The sequence below is a fragment of the Chiroxiphia lanceolata genome, chromosome 7 (genome assembly GCF_009829145.1).
Source record: "Chiroxiphia lanceolata isolate bChiLan1 chromosome 7, bChiLan1.pri, whole genome shotgun sequence".
Classification (NCBI taxonomy): domain Eukaryota; kingdom Metazoa; phylum Chordata; class Aves; order Passeriformes; family Pipridae; genus Chiroxiphia; species Chiroxiphia lanceolata.
In genome coordinates this window covers 22,554,098-22,560,097 of record NC_045643.1, presented here as the reverse complement: position 1 = coordinate 22,560,097, position 6,000 = coordinate 22,554,098, and the positions used below count along the sequence as shown (strand labels likewise).

Sequence of the window (6,000 nt, the reverse complement as noted above, 5' to 3'; positions counted from 1 at the left end):
CAGTCTTCTACACAGTTATTTAAATAAACTGTCTCTCACAGAGTAGCACCTTTGCAATTGCCAGGGACACAAACCCACTTCTGTTTCCTCATAAAAATTTTCCACAGACACCCCCAACACAAGCATTTCCAGCGAGACTGATTTTTTTTCTTGGCCTTATCTTTTCCAGATGGTTTGTAGATAGTTCTCACAACTCAGACATTACTTTAAATAGAAATAAAAAGACAAAAGTCCGGTTTCCTTTAGGACTGTATGTGAAACTTGTATTGGCTGGTGAATACTGAAACTTCCAATATAAACAAGATCTTTTGGCACCAAGTGGAGGTGGGGTGGGGCTGGGTTTATGGCTCATTGTAGGGAATGTTTGCTTCCTTAATATCCTCTCCCTTCTAAAATGGGATAGATTATATCCAAATATATTGTTACCATTCTTCTCACTCAAATTAAGATGAGTTTTTACTTGTCATACTTTAATGGGCAGGTCTGTGCTCTGGAAGAGATGCAAATAGTTTTGTTTGCAGGTTTTCAATAATCATATGTTTCATGATTAATGAAGCCTCTCTCAAGCCTCTAACAGCCTTCTGCAGCTGATTTGTAGAACTGTTGAGAAGACTAAAAAAAGTAATCTCACTCTTATATACTATCTTTAACTAATCTTGTAAAATTTTATTCATTGTTTGTGACAAGACCTGTTACTACTCTATATGCAGCAAGGAGTTGATCAAGCATTGTACAAGCTGTTGGGAATGTCACAGAGGTTACCATCAGCACTTCTAACTGTGTGAGTGCTTGCCAAGTATAACAGAAGAAAACACTTCCCTATATACAGGTTTGCCAAGACAGAGCTCCAGTCCATTTCTGCAGTGAAAGGCTGCAGTTCAAGAAACTACTAATCCTCCATTACTTTTTCAGTAATAGTTCTAAGCCAAACATAGTTCTAAGCAAAAAAAAAAAAAAAAAACAAAAAACAAAAAAGTGTGCTTCTGACTATTATCCTCTCACAAGAATGACATCAGATCTTGTATTCCCCGATGTATATTCATTCCCTATACTCTGTTCTACATGTTGAAACATAGAAATAAAACTATCTACAACTCTAATATTTTGTCCAATCCACAGTGCATCCTAATACCAGGCTTTCTAAAACTGTATCTTCTGTTGGGTTTGTTGGGGGTTTGGGGTTTTTTCCTTCTTTTTTTTTTTTTAATATATATTTTATCTCAGTCCTGGAGATTTCATCCTGTCCTAGCACAAAGTAGGACTATATTTGTTGATATATATGATTTGCAAGAAAATTGTGGCGAACCTCTCCAGTGATTCTTCTCATTCTATACACAACTCTTAAATTTTGTCACTCAGCTTTGTAAAATTAAATTATTTAATTATGGAGCTTCAGCAATATTGCTGCTTTAATCCAATCACAAACAGAGGGGAAATTATATACCAGGAGTTAGGAAAAAATGGTGTGATCTCTTATCAAGTCTGATCCCTGTTGATCACTTCACTACAAGCAAGGATAGGTTAGCATGGGGAAAACAGAAAGAACGTAAGCGTCCAGCCGAAGGAAGTTTTTATCACTTATGACAGCCATCCAAGTAATAAAAAAGGGAACAGACCTTGAGCATTTTCATTTAGCACTACATTACTGCAAAACAATAAATAAAATCTTCTATCGATTAATGCTGGTTAGACCAAAACAATACGGGATTCAGTAGCATGTGAGCGAGTCAGTGCCCTTCAGATTAAATGACAATTTGGAAGTGTTTAACAACATATGGTCTCTTTCCTTTGACATATACAATTAAGAATATATCTTTTTTATATAAAAATATAAAATACCATCTGTCATAAGTACCAAGCATGATACTGACTTTATATATCCAATTAATTCACTATACTTTCTAATGTAAATATTTCTCCTATTTTCTCCTTTTTTTCCTTCTTCTGTAACTATACTTATTTATAAAATTTCAATAAATGTATATATTAAAAAAGTCAATACTATGATTTGAAACGTAATTAGGAATAACAATGAAAGTCTGTTACACTTTGTATTTCAAAGGAGAAGGGCTAAATTTTCAAATGGGTTGAAATGACATTGCTCATTTAAGTCAGTGGGTATAGGCATAATGCAAAGATGTAACTATGTTGTTTTTCTTTCTTATACATATTAACCCAGAGGAATGCTCACTTTTCATAAATATTTGTGTTTCTTTTTTCAGAAGTGCAGAGTTCCTTAAAGACACATGACTGCAGAGTGAGAACTGAAATATAATGAGTATTTCTCATTAAGGAGTTAGAATTCCAGTGAACATGGAGGAATAATAGGATTGCTCTTAAAATCATGGTACAAACCAGCAAAATATATAAAGCATTTCAGTTCACTAAATTAATTCTTTACCTCAATAATTTAATCTAAAACAAAAATCTTTGACCACATAATTATTATAATGACTTCTGAGAACATTAAGACATGTACAAGTCTCAAAATACAGCCTCAAGACAGGAGCTAAGTTTTGTCAGGTTAAAACAGGAAAGAACTGTTTGAAGCAGGATGCAAGTTTTCTTCTGTTTGAGGCAGACATACATAGATAGACATACACACAGACACACACAGATTTTTTTTTTTACTCTTTGTTTCTGAGTAATTTGGCTGTGGGTGCAGCAATAAACTCCACTAATAGGTTTTGCATTAGTAACGAAAAAGAAATTACTGACCCAAAACATAAACTACATTTTAACCCTTTAGCTTTTTAAGAATCTTTTGGAAACTTTAACTCTTGTGATTCCCTCAGTCCAGTAAAGCAGAAAAGGGATGGAAGAGACCATTATAAGAATATTGCTTTTCAAAAAGGTTGCCCCTCTTAAAAAACAGAATAGCATGTATCGTGGTAATTCCCTTTCTTTTGATTAATTTTATACTTCCTGATATAAAACCATAAAACTTCCACGTCTGCTAAAGTGTCATGGGAATGGTGACTGTATCTGTTTCTGATGTTATTTCTGTATAATTTATAACATAGTGTCTTTTCACCTGCTTCCATATAGCTAGTCTGTGAGCAGAAAATGCTGATCATCTTCTAATATTACATTGTCAGTTCTTAAAGGAGCTGTCAAAAAAACCACAAGGCTCTTCATGGTCATTCATGGCAGAAACTCCATTATAGAGTCCTAATAAATTGCTTTTATAGGTTAAGTTGTTCCAATACTTCCTAAAATATTTGCAATATTTCAGTAACTGGATATCAATCAACTTTTTAAAAAAATTATCGTTTTAGCCTTAAGTTCATAAGAGGCATTGAGATTCACGACTTGCTCACATACTGTCTAGAAATGTATTTCCTTGGCCTTGTATTTTCCTCTTTTAACTTACAAAACACTTTTTGTTCCTCTCTTAACATGAGGATAACAAAAATTCCATTTTGCTTCTCTGTTTGCATCAGAGAAATTTGCATCATTCATCAGCATGCTTTTGTCTATCTCCCAATTGTCTTAGTTTGGCAAAACCTCTCACTCTTTCCCATTTCTGCTTCTGCTAGTTTTATGCATATGGTCACTCTCATTGCTCTTCTCTAAATCCTCCTATTTTCTGTAACACTGTTTTTGAGAGAGTACATGCACTGTTCCCATCCTTTTATTGACTCGATGACACATTCGTTGGTTCTTCTGCCAGCCTATTGTCTCGTTGTTTGAGCACTAGTGACATTCGGCTGCAGCGTGACCCTGAGCTGTGGACGAAGTGACACCCCAGCATCCTAAGCACAGCAGTTCTGGCCGCTTCTGTTCAGCCTGCGCCTCTCCGAGGTCTCCGCTCTCGGAAGCTCCTCCCCGCGGGCCGCGGGGCCGGAAGCCGCCGCCGGGTGCCCTGTGAACCGGGAAGGGCTCGGTTTGAATGAGATCCGGCTGATTCACCGCGGCCCGGGCGGCTCCGGCCCAGGTGAGGGCCCGGCCCGCCGGGGCGGCCGCCCCCGCTCTGCCGTGTTCGGGGAGCCCGCGGCCTGGGCGGGGGGCGGCCCGGGCGCCGGGTGGGGACGCGGGCTGTGCTGAGGGAGCGAGACGGGGCGGGTCTGGCGAGCGGCACCGGCTCGGGGGGGTCGGCGGGGCCCGGTCGTGTTGGTGGGGGCTGAGCCCCGGGGAGGTCCGGGCGCTTTGGGGTAGCGGCGGCCCCAGGGCGGCTGCGAACGGGCGGGGAAGGCGGCGGGAGGGGCCGAGGAGCGGCTCAGGGGGGCCCCGCTGCTGGTCTCGGCCGGGCCTCGGCGGCGCACGGGCCCCGCGGCCGGGCCGCCTCCGCCCCGGCCTGTCGTGGTTCGGCAGCGCCGAGAGCGGTGTTGCTGTGCGCTCTGGGCCCCGACACACACACATCGCGGGCGGCAGCGCTGCTGCTCCCGGAGCGAAGCAGTGCCGCGATCCCCGGCAGTGCTGCAGCTGGAGCCGGAGAGGGAGGGGAAGTTAGGGCAAAGCACTGGTTGGGATACGCGAAGGAGAAAGAAGCAGAATTAAGTAGAAAAGGAGCGATAAACAAAATTTAACAGCGCTGTTTCTAGGATGCAGCCGACTTAAGTATCGGATTTGGAACAACTTTATGTAATATAGTTGGATACTTGTAAAGAGTTGGGCAAATCTGCGTATATGCTGGTGTCATCTCTTGCAGTTGCACTTGTTTTAGGTGTGCTGTGGAAAAACAGAAAACCACAGGGCTTGAGATTTACTTTTTAGAGAGAAGTTTTATTTAAATGTATTTGAAAGCTGTATATAACTGAAATGGTACTAGGCAGGCTGAAAAGTCTGACAGCTTAAAGTCTTAAAGCTTTCAACCTGTGAGTCTGAGGTGTACTGTCTGCCTCTGTTTGTGACCTTAATGAAACAGGGAAAAATATCTGTGTTTGTGAAGAAATTCAGAAACTGGCTTGCATATGAATTGCTTCCGAATCACTTTGTGTGACTTTGAGCAACTGGGTTTAGCCTGTAGCTTGATGGAAAAATCACCTGTTAAAACTTACCATGTCAGTGATATTCATTTGATATCTGTGGTTTAGAAAATTATAAACTAGGGAACGCTTTAAAATTAGCATTAAATAACACCAACATATAAATTAGTTTGTAAGCTTTCTTGGAAGTGATTCACTCCTGACAAGCATTATGGGGTATATACTAATAGTATCTACAACTGTCTTATAACATCTAGGATGATGGAAGAGAATGATTTAGGAAAGGACAGATATTGAGAATACCTTGAATAATAGAGAACTGGTATGATGAGTATTTGTTGGAGTTGGTGATGGGATGGTTCCACAATAGTTGTGTGTTTACTTACCTTTCTGCAGATTTCAGAGAAGTCTGTTACTTTATATGTAGCATAAAATTAAGATTAATTTTGTGGGTTTCTGTCGTGATGCAACTTGTTAATGAATCTTTGCTTACCTGTAAGTTTGGTGTGAATATGCTTTAGTAGCTTTAGAGTAGTTTGTTTCAGTCTGTGTTACTTCAGTAACTCCAGCTCAGCAGTGAACATAGTAGAATTACGTTTGCTGTACTTCTAGAAGTCAGAAAGCAGAGTCCAAAACCTGCAGACCTTCTAGTCCAGTTCGTGTCTACTGAGATTCAGGTCTATGTGATCTTGAAATAGGATCTGGATTTATAGAACTGAGCACATTATAGAAACAAAATAGTTGTGTAATCCTGGACTTGCACTACTGAGACTACACTCATTCATGAAATTAATCTTTAGCTTTAATGAACAGGTGACTGACAGTTGGTAGTAACATCAATATTGTTTTTTCTCTTTTCATACAGAATGTATAGGAAGATAGACTAGCCCCGCCCCCTCTCTACCTTTGCATATGTGAAGTATCTGTTCTGGTTTGATGACTTTACCTGTTCTTTTCTTGGTGAAATGATGTTTTTCTGCAATATGTAATTTCTCAACTGATTTGCCCTTGTAGCTGTTTATCATCCCAAGTGAATCTGAAATGGTTACAGTTGCAGCAAAAACCTTAAACC

The 6,000-nt window shown here is 40.1% G+C and overlaps 1 protein-coding gene across 1 annotated transcript in view; it reads left to right on the top strand.

Annotated features, from left to right (window-relative positions):
* The first annotated feature begins 3,817 nt into the window (after window positions 1-3,817).
* The window catches only part of PSMD14 (proteasome 26S subunit, non-ATPase 14), a 46,870-nt gene continuing 44,687 nt past the window's right edge, over window positions 3,818-6,000 (top strand). Inside the window, exon 1 of the mRNA XM_032693166.1 lies at window positions 3,818-3,937. The gene's annotated coding sequence lies outside the window, so the exon portion shown is untranslated. The remainder of the gene's footprint in view (window positions 3,938-6,000) is intronic.